The sequence below is a fragment of the Balaenoptera physalus genome, assembly GCF_965194825.1.
Source record: "Balaenoptera physalus genome assembly, chromosome: 14".
In the NCBI taxonomy this organism is placed as follows: Eukaryota; Metazoa; Chordata; class Mammalia; order Artiodactyla; family Balaenopteridae; genus Balaenoptera; species Balaenoptera physalus.
The window spans coordinates 2,977,675-2,996,490 of NC_138893.1; the positions used below are offsets into that span (position 1 = coordinate 2,977,675).

The following is an 18,816-nucleotide window of genomic DNA, read 5'->3' on the forward strand; positions in this document are numbered from 1 at the left end:
ATATTTCTTAGCCTATTTTTGTTACATAAAAATCCAGGCGGAGATACTAGAACCAACAACTCAGTTTTTTGCTTAGAACTCCTTATATATTCAGACCTCTGAGGCCTATAGCAGTACCATGTTTTGGTTCGCAAAACCAGTCTACTAAAATTTCCCTTCAATTGAGATAGATGATACTTCAGTACAAAAGGTGAATTTACATGAGTACACTTTTAAGAGCCGTATTGCTTTTAAAAAGAAACTGAGGGCTTCCCTGGTGGCGCAGTGGTTGAGAATCTGCCTGCCAATGCAGGGGACACGGGTTCGAGCCCTGGTCTGGGAAGATCCCACATGCCGCGGAGCGACTAGGCCCGTGAGCCACAATTACTGAGCCTGCGCGTCTGGAGCCTGTGCTCCACAACAAGAGAGGCCGCGATAGTGAAAGGCCCGCGCACCGCGATGAAGAGTGGCCCCCACTTGCCGCAACTAGAGAAAGCCCTCGCACAGAAACGAAGACCCAACACAGCCATAAATAAATAAATACATTTATAAAAAAAAAAAAAGAAACTGAGTGAGAAGGGGAGCCGAGGCAGCATGGTAAGCAGTTGTGAACTTAGGGGTGTATAGGAGGTGGAGCCGGATTCCAGTACTAGTTTTGCCATGTACTAGATTCAAAGCCTTGAGTAAGTTTTTTAATTTTATTAAACCTCAGTTTTCCTCATTCATAAAACAGAAAGAGTTACATTAGTTCCCTAACAGAGTTGTTGTGAGGATGGGTGATATAAGTAAAGCACTTAGTATAATGCTGGGTACAAAGCACATATTCAATAAATGGCAGTGACTCTCATCATTAGAAAAGAGGTCAACTGGGGAGGAAAAAAATGTGTCATTTTTCAGGGAAGTTGCAACAACAACAACAAAAAAAAAACATAACACAAAAAAAATTAGGCTTCTTTGGTTTATTATCGCAAAGCCACTAAGTTTGGGCTGAACTGAAGAATGAAGGGCAGGTATCTTTCATCACCGTAAGTCATGCGGTTAAGAGACATTCAATGAGTACCTGACCTAAAGAAAAACCACATGCTCTGAGGAAACTGTGGATAATTAACTTGTTAAATAATTCACTAAAATTAACCACTTGTCATGTTGTGAACCACTTGGTCATGGTTGAAGAGGCTGTGTAAAACCATGGTGCTTACAATTCAGAATTCTATGTACAAAATTCCTCAAAGCTCCCATTAGAAGACCTCAATTAGGGTTACATCAAGGCAAATAGGTAAAATAAGGGAAATGTCAATATCCTAGTTATTTTTTATAACTAGTATTTAACTATAAGGATGAACCATATAAAACTGCCACCTTTGTAAGTTTTTTTTAAAATGGTTAAATAGCAATAATTTCATAAGGTTCAACCTAATTGTCTGGGGGTTTTCATGTATGAGTTCAGGGAAGCATTGCAAGTCTACCACTTATTCAAGTCTAAGACTATGGAACAGCCTAAATCCAGTCCTTCTGGAGTCATTGCCAAAGTGGAGGAGGTTAGACAAAACAGCAAACACAGAGCAGTTTTCTGAAGGAAGCGAAAGAACATAAATACAATGACATGATGACAGTATACTTGGCTATGTCACATCTGCCTGAAGAACGAATTTTTTTAGTGCAATCCTTGAGGAATCCTTCAGGGGCCAATAATCCAATTTTACCGGTTATAAATTTACACGAGTGTCGAGGCCCCCTTTTGAATAATTTTGAGCTCTGAGCTAAATTCTCAGCTTTAAAAAAAAAAAAAAAAAATCAATTTCAAGGAATGATAGACACAGCTAGTCCACACTAGTATCACGTTCTTCACTCCTCCCAGGGCACATGGAAAACTTCACTTCCCCAGGCACTTAGTTAGGATGGGACCATATGAATAGTTAGAGCCAGCGAAATGTGGGCAGGAATAATGGGTATCACTTCTCAGTGCTAGAGAACGGGAAAGGCCCCTATGGTCTCCCTCTCTGCTCTGCAATCACCAAGGAGATCTTCAACAGAGATGGCAGAATCACAGGATCAAAACAGCCCGCATTGCCAAGGCACCTCAAAGAGGAGAACTGTCATGAAGCCACCCAAACCCACTGGGTCCCTGCATGAGCAAGAAATAAACTTTTATTATATTAGACGCATTGAGAGTTTGGGAGGGGTTGTCACCACAAAGTAACCTAATCTACCTTAACTCCTACTACCTTTGAAACTAACCAGAGCAACTGATTATCCCCTCTGCTTCTCTCCTTAACAGAGTACTGCTGGGCTATTAAAAAAAATGCATCGAGAACAAATACTGAATGGAAATACTCTAAAATGACATCAGAAATTAGAATGTGCTTTTTTTGTCAATTCTCCACATTTTCTCTATTTAGAGATTTTCTCAGAAAAATAAAAACAAAAAATTTAAAACTCATAACACTCTTCCTCCCCACCACCCACCACCCCGCCACTCCTTCCGGAAAAGATTTAGCTGTGCGGTTCTCTTGGTTCCGGTTTTAGTTCTGTTTCCTTCGGTTTTAAGGAAAAGTTATTTAGGGTTTGAGGGGAAAATTTTGAACTGGGACATAAGATTTGAGTTCTAAAATCCTCAATCCTGTTTTCTAAAATGTGTCTAAAGAGGACTGGATTAAAACTTTTGGAGGCCCAAGCACTGGAGATATTTTGTTTGGCCCTGACCCCTCTGCCCATAAGTTAAGTCAACATGGCCAGGCAAAGTCCTAAGTATGTGTAAGGAATTCTAAGAAAGTTTTAATTTTTTTCCCATGACTACTGCACTGTTCCTTCTTTTCCTTTTTCATGTTTTAACCAACAAAGATAAATTGTCTTCAACAGGACTTTGTTTGCATATTATTTGCTAGTGCCCTAAGCACTATCTATGCCTTTATTATCTTAGAACCAATTACCATCAAGTCATCAAATAAGGTTTACCTGGCCTTCAAGTTTCAGGGTGAAAGTGAAACAATAAGACGTAAAAAAGGGGGTAGTTTACAGAATAATCAAACTGGGCTTTTCTTATTTAGAACAGGATACATATAATATCCAAAATAATTTCAAATATTAACCAACAAAGTAATATGTTTCAGCTATAAATATAATGTTTCTAGCCTTGATCCTGAGGTTTTAAGCCAAACAGTGTTATCCCTATGCAACCCTGCCCATAAAAACGGGCTCAGAGCACTCCGATTCCACTGGCAGCAAATGTCTTAAACCTTCTACCTTGCTTCTTGCTCTCCCTTGCTCTCCCCAAATTCTCCACATTGGATGTTTGTGCTTTTGAACTTGATCAAAGAATCCGCTTCCCGGCTTTTGACCCCTGGCCTACCCTAGGCTTCAGAGTGCACCTGGTCTCCGGCCCAGCCTGTTCCTTTCCTGTCTTGAGGAAAAACTATGATAGCTAATACTGAGCGAGCAACTGCCATGTGTTAGGCATGTGCTAGGTACTCTGTACATTACCTCAATGAATACCCACCACAGACCTGATTGATAAGTATTTTTACCATCTTATTGTAATTGACACAACCAAGGAACTTGAGAAAGAGCATATGGCAAGAGGCCAAGATTTAATCACAGATCTCAATCCTAATCTTTTCCTGATATTTTTTTTAATTTATTAATTTTTTTATTTTAATTTTATTTTTGGCTGTGTTGGGTCTTTGTTGCTGCGCAGGGGCTTTCTCTAGTTGTGGCGAGCAGGGGCTACTCTTCGTTGCGGTGCACGGGCTTCTCATTGCGGTGGCTTCTCTTGTTGCGGAGCACGGGCTTCAGTAGTTGTGGCTCGCGGGCTCTAGAACACAGGCTCAGTAGTTGTGGTGCACGGGCTTAGCTGCTCCGCGGCATGTGGGATCTTCCCAGACCAGGGCTCGAACCCTTCTCCCCTGCACTGGCAGGCAGATTCTTAACCAGGGAAGCCCTACAATCTTAATCTTTTAACTACTGCTTATATTGTGGCATCCACATTTTCACTAAAAATAAGTATTTACTGAGCACATACTACGTTCCAAATTCTGTGCTAAATAATGGTTATACAGGTATGAACAATACAGACAGGGTCTCTAACTTCATGGCAATTAAATTCTAATAGAGATCATGTCATAAACATGTAAACAAATAAATAATATCCTTTTTGAAAGTGATAAACGCTATGAAGATAAAAACTGGTTAAAGTGACAGAGAAGCACTGGCGAGGTGTTCGGGGCATGGGGGGCAACATTAGATGGATGATGAGGAAAGAAATATTGGGAAGGGGCCAGTCATTTGAAAATCTGGGCTAGGAACATTCCAGACTGAGGGAAATACCAGTTCACAGGTGCAGGGTCAGGAATGAGTGTGCTGTCTTCAAGAAACAGAAAGTCATCTAGAGTCACTGAACTTGGTGACCCAGGGGAACATCTGTAGAAACGATCAAAGCGGTCAGCAGAGCCTACTCCTACAGGGCCTAGTTGCCTGTGCTGAGTTAGCATTTAATTCTAGGTGCGTGGAAGCCGCATTTTGAGCAGGGAAGTGATGTGATTACAACATAACTTTTTAAAATATAGATAATGCATCATTTTTAACAATGAATATGGCGAGAAAGACTAGAAAGACTGCAATGCATAAGGTACCCCAAAAGACCAAGGCACAAAAACCCAAAAAGCAAATGGATTTTATGCACCCCAAGCAATCAGCTTTATCCCAGAAAAGAATGGAGTTTTTGAGAGATGAAGGATCAGACTTTAATATACTAATATTAAGCGATATCAATGGGTGTCATCTCCTCAATGGGCACATTCTCCCAAGGTGAAATTTCCTCTCTCATATTGGTACTCTAAAAGTATGGTTTCAGAATTCAAGATAATACTTGCAATAAATTCCAGCTCTACAGTTTCTACTCACAAAGCATGTTATAGGTGGAAATGAACACATTACAATCATAAAATAATTTTATTAAGTGCTGCATATTGAGAAAGAGAAGCAGAATCCTTATAATCAAGGACTTGTCTACTTTTATGGAAGGAAAAAAGATGGTGCCACTTGTACAAAACCTATCTGGACAGACGTTACAGAGGTGTCATTTTATCATACATTGTCTTCTTTTGCAATAAAACCCAGAAGGCATAGTACTGTAAAAATATGAACTTTACAAATTCTGAGACTTTGTTATTAAGAAAATAAAATGAAACTTTTACAAAATCCATGGGAATTTGGTTACAGAACTTGTAAGTCACATTTATACGAACTACAGATAAACTTCCGAATTTCTCTCAGAAATATTCTATCTACCCTATTGCAGCTTCTAATGTTTGGGGCAGGGGAAGAATCAAAGTTAGAGTGATAAGATTATAACCAAATCTTAGCAATTTTTTCCTTTAACCCATGCCATAAAATCTAATATTAACTAGCTTATCAGGAATATCGTAACTAATATAACTAACAAGTTTAAAATCTGGAGTCTAGAGCCAGAAATTCATATGTAGGGGGAAAACACAGGAACTAAGGTGAGTTCCAGAATAAGTATGAGTGTCCTAGAAGTAACAAAAAAAAAATTGTTCAGCATATTTTAACAACTAAACTGCAGGGTAACTTCATACCCCTGGGAGAAAGAAAATCTTTATTTTCTCATAAAAGAATAAAGAACATACACATTCTGAGAACCATAAAAGCTGTAACTAAGGAAAGGCCATCTGGGCAACTAGATTATCTTTACAATACACTCTTCACTATTTTATTTGGTCTTATTTTATGTACCTCAGGAAATTAGGTTTCATCACTCTCCTTGAAAATTTTCTACCAAACTATTACATATTATTGCTAAGTAGTAAGCAATAATCCCCACCAACCAGTTTACTCAGCCTGCCTGTGTCTTACTGATATTTTTATTACTATTCTTTCATTAGGATTGTATCACCAACATAATACTTTTTTGTGAAGCTTAAAGTTCTAACTGGGAAAACAGCTGCTGCCAGCGGCTTAGTGGCAAGTTAAATTCTGAGCCCCCAAAGAGAAAAATTACATACTCCGTAAGGTTTCTTCTCGCCCTTTCTTAATTGTAAAATAAACAAACCTCTAGGAGAGAAGGATCCCTTTTCCTTCATGGGCACCATTTGGGGTAGGGGTCTTTGGGGAATTCAAGCACCCTGGGCTGCCTGACACATGTATGTATGGATACGATGAGGCAGCGCCCAAGGAGTCCTACTTTCTCTAACTCACACTTGCGAAGAAAAACAACATCCTCACCAGGCTCCCTGTGAGGTGGCCTATCACAGTGGACGGTACTCAGAACAAGAATCAGAAGGTTCTGAGTCTCGTCTCAGCTCTGCCAGGATGCAGCAGTGTGACCACAGGCACGCCCTCTGGTTTTCTGAGCCTCAGCGCCTTCACTCACACAAGGAACTGTAGCCAGGTCTCTCTTCACCCCCCAAATGTTATGATGTGATGGTACTCATCGAAGAAAATACAGCTAAACAGAGAGTCCTTCTGCTAAAGATATGCTGATAACAGTTGTTGTACAACGTTGGTGGCTGAATAACAGAAACGTTATAAAGTCATCCTTCAGAGCAACGTGTTAAGTTTTAGGATGGGGAGGGGGATTTTTTTGGAGAGCATGAAAAAATGGGGCAAACCATTCTTTTATGTGAGAGGAGTATGAACGTGTTTTTTTTTTTTTTTTTAAATCTCTCCAATGGTGTATTTAATGGAAGCATTAGTTGTTAAGGTGGTTCTTTTTTATTTTTTTTAATTTATTTTATTTATTTATTTATTTTTGGCTGTGTTGGGTCTTCGTTTCTGTGCGAGGCCTTTCTCCAGTTGCGGCAAGCGGGGGCCACTCTTCATCGCGGTGCGCGGGCCTCTCACTGTCGTGGCCTCTCTTGTTGCGGAGCACAGGCTCCAGACGCGCAGGCTCAGTAGTTGTGGCTCACGGGCCCAGTTACTCCGCAGCATGTGGGATCTTCCCAGACCAGGGCTCGAACCCGTGTCCCCTGCATTGGCAGGCAGATTCTCAACCACTGCGCCACCAGGGAAGCCGCTATGAACGTGTTTTAATATTACTTCAAATCGCAGGCTCTATGGGCACATTCCATTGTAAGAAAAAAATCAACCAGTTTAAAGAAGATGGGTGAATATAAAGTCATACTATCATGATCGGTAGTAATTCAAAACTAGAAGAGCAGGGTAACCAACACCGCTAAGTAAACCCCAAACTCTTTTTTTTTTTTTTTGGCAAGTTTAATGTTTTCTGCCAAATGCCATGGCAAATTAACAAGCTTTCTTCTCTTATTTCCCTTGAAATTTAGGAATGATCAAAATACTGTAAAGAGAAGAAAGATATAAAAAGGTTCTGGATAATCCATTCCCTGAGTAGGTGTTATTTGTTCTTTTCTTGCAGGACCAGGGTTTGGTGTTCTAATAAATTATTTTATCCCTGTTTATGTAAATCAGTGTTTCCAAACTTTTCCAATAGGACACTCCATCAGTTAAAAATGTTCTGTGTATATCCTCAATATTTATTCATCCATCTATTTATTCATCAGGTAGCTTATTATATATACCATTATACATTATAAAACATACACACAAATAAAACTGTTCAAAATGATTTAATGATGCACTAGATCATATTTGTTATTTTCTTGCTAGTACAATGCTTCATATTATCATTAGCCTGTATCTCAAAGTACCATATATACTTAAGGCAACGCTTGTTGTTAATAAAAGTGGATATAAATCAATACTTCATATGTTTTCTTCACTATTTCAATGAGAGGGAGAAGCTGACTTCTTGGTAGACTGAATTAAATAGATCATCAGCATTGTTAACCTCCCATTATGGCTAAGAATTCTCACTAACAGTAGCAAATGCTTCAATTCCACCAATTTTCTATTGTTTGCTTATGCTTGCATTATTAGTATTATCTAATTATCTGAGCCATTTTTAAATCCTTTTAAGCCACTTTTCCATTTTGTGATTGCTGGTTTGGTTAAAACTGGGTAATAGAATCCTAAATTCCTTAATTGAACACACAAAAAATCAATAAGATGCAACACAATGGAAAGAAATAAGCGTAAGGACCACATGTTAGCCTGTGCATGCTGTGGATCTCCCAGGATGTCCTCAAGACACCTCTACAAGGGAGGACAGGCCACCAAATGACCTATGGGCAAATGAGGGTGCCAGTATCAATCTGTATATTACATATTTGCAAGAGCTTTTTTTTTTTTTTAAATAAAACAACATAAATGGAGGTTCTAGTATTTATTCCCCACAGCCTACTTTGGAGACCAAGAGTAAAAACAGTAGTGGTAGGTAACCAAAGCTGTTATCTGAAACATCCGATCCTTTGTTTGAATATCAGTGAGCCATGTTTATGTTCTAGGCACACAGCAGCATATGAATCCTTCAGCTTGACCAGGAGGGAAATTTTACGAAGAGGCTGAGTTCTCTCTTTGAAACACCATTTGTCACCATATTGCTGGATCATTCTTTCTGCTCTGAGCTTCAATCATTCATGACCTCAGAAACAGACAACAAAAAAGTTGTAAAAGACATTTGTTTATCTTGAATACGTATTCTATTCTCAGGTCCAGATAAGATAAATCTTCAAGCCTCAGCTTATTCTGGGAAGTGCTGCAAAGTTTGTTCATTGGTTAAAGCTCAGAACATCACACCATTCCGTGAATTAGCGATCTTGAAATGATTAGCCGCTGTACAAGTATAGATTGTACCTAAACTCCTTCTTTTATATTTTTTATTTGTCTTAGTCTTCTCAGGCTGCTGTAATAAAATATCACAGGTAGAATGGCTTTAACAACATAAATTTATTCCTCACAGTTCTAGAAGTTGGCAAGTCCAAGATCAAGGTGCCAGCGGATTCAGATTGCGGTGTGGGCTCTCTTCCTGGCTTGCAGACAGCTGTCTTCTCACTGTGTGCTCATGGCCTTTCCTCCCACCCTGAAGTGAGCTCTCTGGTGTCTCTTTTCATAAGGGTCCTAATCCTATCAGATCAGGGCCCTATGCTTAAGACCTCACTGAACTTCAATTACTTCCAAAGACCCTATCTCCAAATGCAGTCACATTGGGGGTTAGACCTTCAATGTATGAATTATGCGGAGACACATTCAGTCCATAACATAATTTATATGCTTTCTTTCAACAGATATTTATGGAGTGCCTTCCGTGTGCCTGGCACTACAGCCGAATTGCTGTTCTCATTCTAGAAGAGAGACAGCAGACAATAGGTGTGCATGTGTGTGCTTGTGCACATGTATATTAAAAGGAAAACTTACGTAGATTAGAGACAGGGAGTGAGAGGGTTGAGAGATGGGGCTATTGTAGAGTAGGTGGTTGGGGACTGCCTCTCTGAGAAGAGGACAAAGGCATAAACATCTGATGGAACTGAGGAGCAAGCCTCTAAACACATGTTTAGAAGAAGAAAATCCAGGCTCAAAGGCCAACAGGCAGGAGCGTGAAGGTTGAAAGAAGAACAGAAAGGCCAGAGAGGCTGTGGGAGGGGAGAGTGATGGAGAAGGAGGGAACAGAGGTGAGGGGCAAGCAGGTAAGGCTTTGGTGGCTAAGGTCAAGTCTGTGTTGTCACCAGGGAAAACCAATGGGTGGTTTTTGAGCAGAGGATTGACATGAACTAACACATATACTTCCAAAGGGTCACCCTAAATGCTACCTGGGTAACAGACCATGGGGGCAGGAGTGAGAATGAGAAGATAAGTTTAGAGGTCTTTTCACAAATCCAAATGGGTAATGCTGGTCTGGAAGAGGGGTAGTGGAAGAGGTTAGATTTGGAACACCTTCTGAAGATGGAGCCATCAGGATTTCCTGATAGACTGGATATGAGATATGAAAGAAAGGATGCCCTCCCCCAACACTTTGCACTGAAGTTAATTCTAGGGTTCAAAACAAAAGAGGAATGTAAAGGACCACTTGGAGGATGTCCTCTCCTAGCGCTCTATACTTCTGCATGCAACTTTTCATAGGTGAAATTAACTATGTTTGCCCTTGTTTAGTCAGCAGCTATCTCTCCCCCATTAGAATGTGAGCTCCTGGCAGGGCTTGTATCCCTCTGTCTAGTTCACCCTTATATCACCTGCACCAAGCACAATGCCAGCCACTTTTGGAACCTTCACTGAATACTTTAAAGAATGACAAATGTCCAAAGCTTTGAGCAATCTTGAAATTACATCTTATTAGAAACAGTTGAAGGAAGTGGGGATGCTGAAAAGGAAATATTTTCATTAGATGGCGGACAGGACTATAAAGATTGTATAATGTTTTCCAGCTTATCCTTACATGTTATTTAAACTCTATTTAATTGGTTTTGACTGACAAAACCAACTTTACCACTTTAAAAAGATGTTGTGTCTTCTATGCTATCAGCTGGCTAACACATTCTTCTGTAGACAGTTTTACCCTGATCTGACATGGTATCATAACCACATTATACATTTAATCTATTTAATAATTCTTAGAAAAGTATTATTTCTGCTAAAAATAATAGATACCCCTAGCCCTCCGTTATTCAAACTCGAGCAAAACAGTAAAACCGAAGTGTGAGGTCTACAGACAATTTTTGATTCATTTTCAGTGATTGCAGACTGCCTCTCCCATAAACTTTTATACCAGCTGTTAAAAGCTCTTCAAATTGATTTTGTTGCATTTCATTTTCACCCCTGCTTCCTATCACTGGGGAATGAAAAAGAAGAATAAAGAGACCGAAAGTTGTAGTGACGTGGAGACAAGGTAGTGACCAGCCTAGGTATTCCTGGTCACTGGAAAGTCTGAATTATTCAAAGGTGACCATACTTAGAGCTGGGGGCACAGCTAACACGCCATGTATTGGTTTCTAGCATTAACTTTTTATTTAAAAATTAAGTTCCTTTAACCCTTTCACGGAAATGTCACTGGACTAGGGCTTTGAAAGGCGAACGCGCGGAAGGCTGCAGGGATGATGGAGAGCCTTTGTGCAAACTACGAGAGAGACACGACACCGAGCGATGTATGGTTTGTGATGTCAGCACAACCCGCAGACAGAATCGCTTGACTGCCCATTTCTTGGCTAGAGAAGGTCCCTACAAGACAAGGCTGACCCTTGACATGACCAGAAACTTTCCCGAGACTTGGCCTCCAGTTACAGAAAGAGTCGCCCCCCTGCAATCCCACAGGTGGATGGTTCGGATGCCGACCCTGGGGCGGGGCGAGGCGCCTCGGGCCCTGCGCAGAAAAGGGCGGAGTCACATGCGCGGGTTGGCCAAGCATGGGGTGGGGGGCGCCCTGGCGCAAGGTGGGCGGGTGGGTGACAGCTCCGGAGGTGGAGGCGGGGAGGCGGCCCAGGGCCCCGCCCGGATGACTCCCGAGCAGGCCGGGGGGCGGGTGGAGGGGGGCAGGAGGGGGCGGGGTCGGCCCCCCTCCCCCGAGGCTTCACAAAGCGCGCGCGCCAGCCCCGAGCCGCGGCCAGCAGGACCGCGAGCCGCCAAGCCACCGCCACGGGGCCTCCAGCGTCCCCAGGTAGCGCGGGCGGGACCGTGCCGGAGGTGCGGGGGCGGGGTTAGGGGGGCTCTCGGCGCACCTCCTGCATCCGCAGACTCGCGGACGCTGGGGCTCGTTGCACCCCCCCCCCCCCGCACCCCTGAAAGGGAGGTGACCTGGTTACCTTACACTGACCTCCTGACAGCTGCCCGCGGCACCGAGAGCGCACGGGGCCGCACAGGGTGCTTGCTTCCAGAAGAATACTGTGGGTGCTTTCTGCACCTGCCTACCAACTGTCCCCCAACACACACACACTCGCGCAGGCGGGGGCCTGAGGGATTAGAGGGATAGAGTCACGTCAGTCACAAGAGATTAGAATCTGGGCTGGACGTGTCCACGCCGGGGTCTTCAGAAAGTAGGCACAGCATCTGCGGCTCCTGGTGTCCGGCCCTCAGGTGACGCGAGATTGATTTTTCTCGGTTCCTTAGCTCTGAAAGCCCCCGGCTGTAAAACGTTTGGGTCCAGAAGGAAACTTTGATCCACAGAGGCTCTCCTTGCCCCGCTCTCTAACACCTTCTGGTGTCTGGAAGAGGGGTAGACTGGAGGATTCTGAAGAGTTCGAGGTGGGTGTTGAAGGGAGCTTAGTTTTTAAAACGTGTGAGTTTTCAAAAGAAGAAAACACAGACTCTCTTAGTTTGAAATAGGTTTTATTTTTCAATATACGTGTATGCGTTTTCACAGTTAACTGGTGCTATCATTAGATAGTGAGTCCAGAGGGTATGGATGGCATCATTAGATTTGAAAACTAAGTTCACTGTATAGTTTTAGAAAAATTAACTGCTTCCTTATGTGCCTTTTTATGGGCGGTATTACTGGGATGCATCTTTGTTGGGAATCCTGTCGTATCACCTTGGTGTCTTGTGAGGTTTCCTCTGGTGCTGGCCACCTGACCCGCGACAGAGCCCAATATATTCCCTTTTATATTTCAGGGTACAAGCCCATTTCCCAGGCCTCTAGCCTTGGTCTCTAGTGAGAAAAAAAAGGGATCAGAAATGTGCTCTTGGCAAGTTTGGGAGCACGGAGGAACGGCGCAGATTTTTTTTTTTTCCTCATTAAAGTTTTCACGTATTGGCAATTTAGAACCCAAAGCATTGTTTACCACCTATCAGATGCACAGGGAAGTGTAAGGATTAACTAATAAAAGACTTGTAAAATGCTTCCTGAATATAAAATTCCATAAATATGCTAAATAGTAATAATCCACCCATTGTTAAATTTATGTAGCGGCTTCTGCCATGCATACAAGATGATTTAGAATGCATGTTTCCTGTCAATTAAACAATGAGTCTGGAATAAAATAATGAGTTCAATTCTCATCTTATGAAACTTTGAAATAAAATGTCTCCCATAAGGCACCACTGGCAGGGAATCATAAAGAAAGCAGCATTTCAAAAAGCTATATATATGGAATGGCATTTACCTTATGGCTAGGGGAAAAGGGACCCAGTGAACTTTGAAACTGAGAAATATTCAGCCCTGGTTCAAGTGTGCCTGAACCATAACTATTCCCTTACGTTTTGGATAAGTCAACAGGGAGGGCAAGCAGGTTTTGTGGGATGGCCTTATAGCTGTCCGCTAAAATCCATGAAATACGCCTCTTGGTATTTGAAGGCTGAAGTTCAATCTGTGGTTTTGTTCGTAAACAAAGAAGAAAAGCTTCATAGTTGCCTGGATAAATTATTCATTCTTCCAATGTCATGGGCTTGGTTTTTAAGCATCCTTAACACCAGCAATCATTTTAATATTCTGCAGATAATTGAATTAGTTTGTTCCCAGTGGATTGAGTGACATATTAACATAACATTGTTCTCTTTGCATGTATTTAATAATGAAGTGTATCATTCTTCTGTTTACCAGTCTCCTAGAGTAAAACCTGTTTCTTATATGCTAATTTTAAGTATAAATATTGCTATGGATGGTCTTTTCGGTCTTACAAAGACAACTCTAGATTCCCCACTAGCAGATTAAGGGGTGAGGGAAACCATGAAGTTGAGGATGCTTTTCCTTGATACCTTCCCACTTCCAGTGGCCTCTTCTTCTCATTTCCTTTACTCAGCCTCTCAGACGGATAGCTGCTAAACAGACACCAGCCCAGTATTCCAGAACTTCCCCTCTGCCACCTCTCTTCCTTTATCTGCTCTACCTATTTTCCAACAGCTGGCTATGAGTGAAAGCGCACTAGGTGAAAAATCAAGAGTCTGCATTTATCAGGCGGCTGTGATATACCTACCAGGCACTGTGCAACATTATCTCATTAAATCCCGTTAACGATCTGAGGCAGTAGATGTCATCTGTGTTTCACACAAGAGGAAACTGAAGCTCAGGACCAAGGCACCTAGGCACTTCCTGATGCACTGTGGTCCCTAAGAGAGGTTCCCCTTCTGGACTGAAGCATGCAAGAGTTCTCCCATTAACTAACTCGCCCCTTGATAAGTCCCTTAAACTCTCTGGGCCTCTGAGTCCCTTACTGTAGTCTTGGATTAAATTATCTCTCAGGGACGGAAGGGACTATTCCAGGATTTTGGCTGCCAAGCACATAAGCTGCTCCTCCCAGGGGACTCCTGACTATGCTCTCCTCTGCCCTGCCCTTTCCTCCAACCCTATTCCCTCGTTTATCTTTTTTCTTCCTTTAGGTCCAAGAAAATATCATCTACCCCACAAGGCTTTTCCCTGTCATTGCTCAGCCTTCTGTTATTCTCTATCTCATCCTTCGTGATCCTTCAGACCACTAATTACAAACAGTGGTTATTTTATTTATGTGTCAGTTTACATGTGGTGGTTGTTTTATTTTGTTTGTTTATTTTTGGCTGCATTGGGTCTTCATTGCTGTGTGCGGGCTTTCTCTAGTTGCGGCGAGTGGGGGCTACTCTTCATTGCAGTTGTTTTTGTCTTACCACCCCCATCACTCCCCCACGAGATCATAAGCAGCATGAGGCCGAGAGCTCTTTTTGTCTGTTTTCATTATTTTATTTTCGGGGTCTAGCACCATGACACACAGCTGGTGATCAATAAGTATATGTATGTTGAATGAATAATTGTCTCTTAGAAAGGACATGTGCTGATGGCCAATATATTGTCCCTTCCTTGGATAACCTAAATGAGCTATCATCTATCTTATGCTGCTAGAGTAAGTCCAAATTATGAATGGGGACCCAAGGATAGTGATGGAGACAGCGGGGCTACCCTTGGACACCAGGACAAATGGACACAGGCACATGGTCCAACCCCCATATTCTACAGCAGAGAAAACAACCTCAGGATGATAACAGACACTTGAGATTAGAAGATACTTCAGGGACCATCCAATGGTCTAAACCACTGTTTTGTTGACAAGGAGACGAAAGCTCAGAAAAACACAGAACCGAAAGTATAGAACCTATGCCTTCCAACTTCCAGACCAGCACTCTTTTCACCAAGAATCAAAAATCTCAGGGACCGCCCAGTCAGCAGGGGTAGGGAGTGGTGGACCATGCTGCTTTCTTTCAGAAATTCCAAAGATCCTTAGGTTTCCCAGACCAATCCTGGGTAGCAGCATTGGTACATAGCAAAGCACCCTACTTCATATAATCTTATTTTTTAATTTTTATGGCCTCTATAAACTTCAGTGACTCATTTACTATTTTAATGATCCATCAGGTAGCCTTTTAATACCTATCATTACTTTACCAAGTCAAACACTTGGGAGCTCCGAATGGGAAATCTACAGTGCTGAGCATTTAACACTAGTGTGATAGATTCCAGATACATTTAAAAGATGATTGATATTTTGAACTCCAAATAATAATGGCTTGTTTTTAAGGACAAAAATAACTTTTCACCTCTAACGTAGAGAGCAATCCTTGCTAGAGTATTACATCCCATAAAAAAACAGTCCTTAAACTTTATAGGTCATAAAAATCATCCTAAAGGCTTTTTAAAAACCCAGATAGCTTGGAGCCATTCTGAATTAATAGGTCTGAGACTGGACCCAGACAGCTGCATTTTTAACAGATACCTTCCGTGATTTCTCAGTCGAATGGGTGGAATATCTCACTTTGAGGTCCAATAATAATTTGGGTATGTTTTGAACTTTCCCAGATTCCTTCTAAGAGGACTTTTTAAACAAAAAATCGATGTGTTTGAATCCAGCAAGTAGAAGAGACGATCAAAGTGAGTTTATTAGGTATGATGGACATCCATTTCCTTATAGTAAAAGCCATATATGTATCATGATTTAGCTACTAGGTTTGATATTGGCCCCAAATCAAGAATGTTCCAAAAAATGCTGAATTGGGCGATTGGGATTGACATGTATACACTGATGTGTATAAAACTGATGACTAATAAGAACCTGCAGTATAAAAAAACAAACAAATAAACAAAAAAACAACTAATACTAAACTTTCTTTGGGTTATTTGTATGGAAATATATTAATATAAATGTTTCAGACATTACATGAAATTTCTAAAAATCTTAAAAAAAAAAAAAGAATGTTCCAAAATGTTTCTGTTGGACCACAAAAATGAATCAGTAATTAGCAATAAAAGTTGAGGGTTAAGTTTGGTGGAGAAGTAATGAAGCCCCATGCCCTCTAGATGATTATATTCCATACAGTTGAGAAATAAGATTAATATCCACGAAACATTCAAGGACAGCGTTGCAGATCGGGTACAGGAGGCTCGGTTAAATTTGAATTTAAAACACACAACAAGTTATGTTTTAGTATAGGCATATCCCATATAATATTTTTATTTGCTAAATCTGGCCACCTTGCTCGAGAAACATTAGCATTTAATGTCATTAGTTTCCAGAACTGTGTGACTGTGTGTGGTGGTTAAGCTTTAAAAAACTGACAAAAGCTCTGGACATGCTCCTGAGAAAAATGTCCAGTGGCACTTTCCAACAGAACTCTCATACGATTCCATGGAGTCCAGGCTGCCAAAGCCCTTGAGGACACCAGGGTCGCCAGCCAGCAGAGGCCAGCTGTTCAAGTATTTACTCTGGGCTGGGGAGGCCTGGAAGATGGCTTGGATCAGTGGAATTTGAACAGGGCCTTTAAGAGCAGTAGAATTTAAGCTGGATTGTGGGCTTAAGGGGCTTCTGAAGCTTTAAGAGGAAGCAGGTTCCCATAGGGTTTGAGGGTATTTAGAGAAATTAGCTTGGACAGGTTAAAAAAAAAAAAAGTCCAGATCATGGACAGCCTTGGATTCTAAAGGGTTTAGGCAGCCTATGTTGGGAAATAGAGTGACCTCATCCGTGGGTCAATTAGGGGAGAAAACATGATCAAACAAAGGGAGATGGTGTGGGGAGATTGCAGGGACCCTGGGCTCCGGGATCAACGGGCCTGGTATAAGCTCCTCCGTTAACAAGCTGGGAAGCCTTCAACATGTGGGCAACTTCTGTGAGCCGCCATCTCTTGAGCTGGGAATTGGGAATAATAATAAAGGCTACTAACGGGGCTGTTGTGAGGATAAAGTGAAGTTGTACAGTGACTGGCACAGTGCATGATACTGCGTAAATATTCAATCAACGGTACTTGGAACTATGATACGCTACTGCAGCCACTCCTCCTCTTGTTATTGAAGTAGGATTAGCCTCTGAGCAGCCTGCAAGAACGGTTCGGGGAGAGTGAAAGACGAGGAAAATGACTGCTTGATCTAGATTTGAACAAAGCTTTAAAATGTCCCTTTTCCAAGTTGAAATTTCATTATCAAAAATCAGTGAGGGCAGAAACAAGTTAGTAAAATCATGTTTGTACTTTTGACTGAGAATTTTTTTTACCATTTTTTTTAAATCGAAGTATAGTTACTTTACAATGTTGTGTCAGTTTCAGGGGTATAGCAAAGTGATTCAGATATTTTATATATATATATATTTTTTTTAAATATTCTTTTCCATCATAGGTTATTACAAGATATTGAATATAGTTCCCTGTGCTATACAGTAGGTCCTTGTCTATCTATTTTATATACAGTAGTGTGTAAATGTTAATCCCAAACTCCTAATTTATCTCCTCTCCTCCTCGCTATCCCTTTTGGTAACCATAAATTCGTTTTCTATTTGACTGAGAATTTTAAAATAAATACATTCAAACTCTTCATTACTTCTCCTAAGGGAGGGTGTATTACAAATAACCCAAATAATTTACTCTGATCCAAAGTCAAATAACCTTTTTTTTTTTTTAAACCTGTTACTCTTAATAGCAGCTTTTGCTGTCTTACTTGTTTTGTTTTGGCTAGTATTTAAATTAATTTGCACACAGTGAGCTCAGACTAATCATTCAGAATGTTGTTCCCCAAAGCCTTTTAAGCAGCAAGGCAGATGAGTTTATCAGATAGAACTCACAAAACCACCTCCCTTCACAGAGCTAACTGGTAACGGTGGAGGTGGTATCGTTGGAGGCTCTGGAGTCACGCTTCTTAGGTACCAAACCCTGCTGGCTCCTCCCACTAGCTCTGTGACCAGGCAGGTCATTTTGCTTCTTTAAACCTCAGTTTCTCCCTATCTGTACACCAGAAGTAGTCACAGCCTTTACCTCGAAGGCCGTGAGCATGGTGGTCTCACACAGTACCCGGCACACTTTGACTATCACAGAGAACTCTGTGACCTCAGTCTTGTCTTCATCTCACCAGTACATTATTTCTTTAACATATTTATAAACAGTTTAATTCAGGAAAACAGCTAATAATGTGGGAGATACTTACAATCTTCAGTCACATCTTAATTTATTGATTTACACAGCCAGGGCTGTGTAGGGCATTTTCCAAGCCACAGAGTATGGTGTCCTTATTTCAAAGAATTTTTAACCCCAATTTTCATTACGTGTTCCTTTCTCCTCCTCATCCATCTTCAACTTTTATAGCATGATTGGTGGCTTGCTAAAGAGCTTTGGGTTTCAAGCTGTACATGAAAGCATCTGGGCCCTAGGATTTACTTGGCTCATAAACCTATGTTACGGAACAATACAAGATCGGTTTAAGGTACATGATGGTTACATGTACGGCAGTTATATTTTATTTGGCCTGTGCTGAACACCTTGAGGGCATCTCCCACAGTGCCTTCAAGATGGTAGACTCAACTATTTATCGAGTGAATTTCATGTATAATAAAATACATGGCACTCTTTTTCTGAAAATACCTTTCCCTCACATTAGGAAATCTAACTTTTTAAAAAAAAGAAAACGAAAACAAGGAAAAGATATCTAACCTTCACACAGATCATTAGTCTGATATTTCTAGACTGAAGCACTAAACATGAATTTGAAAAGTGAATTTGGAGAACGACCATTCCTATTTTCTAGAAGAGAGATGGATTACA

At 41.2% G+C, this 18,816-nt stretch overlaps 1 long non-coding RNA gene across 1 annotated transcript in view; it reads left to right on the forward strand.

Annotated features, from left to right (window-relative positions):
• Nucleotides 1-540: 540 nt before the first annotated feature.
• LOC309643156 overlaps nt 541-18,816 on the forward strand; it is a 46,478-nt gene continuing 28,202 nt past the window's right edge. The window contains exons 1-2 of the long non-coding RNA XR_014253587.1: nt 541-11,154; nt 11,947-12,081. This is a non-coding gene — a long non-coding RNA (uncharacterized lncRNA). The remainder of the gene's footprint in view (nt 11,155-11,946; nt 12,082-18,816) is intronic.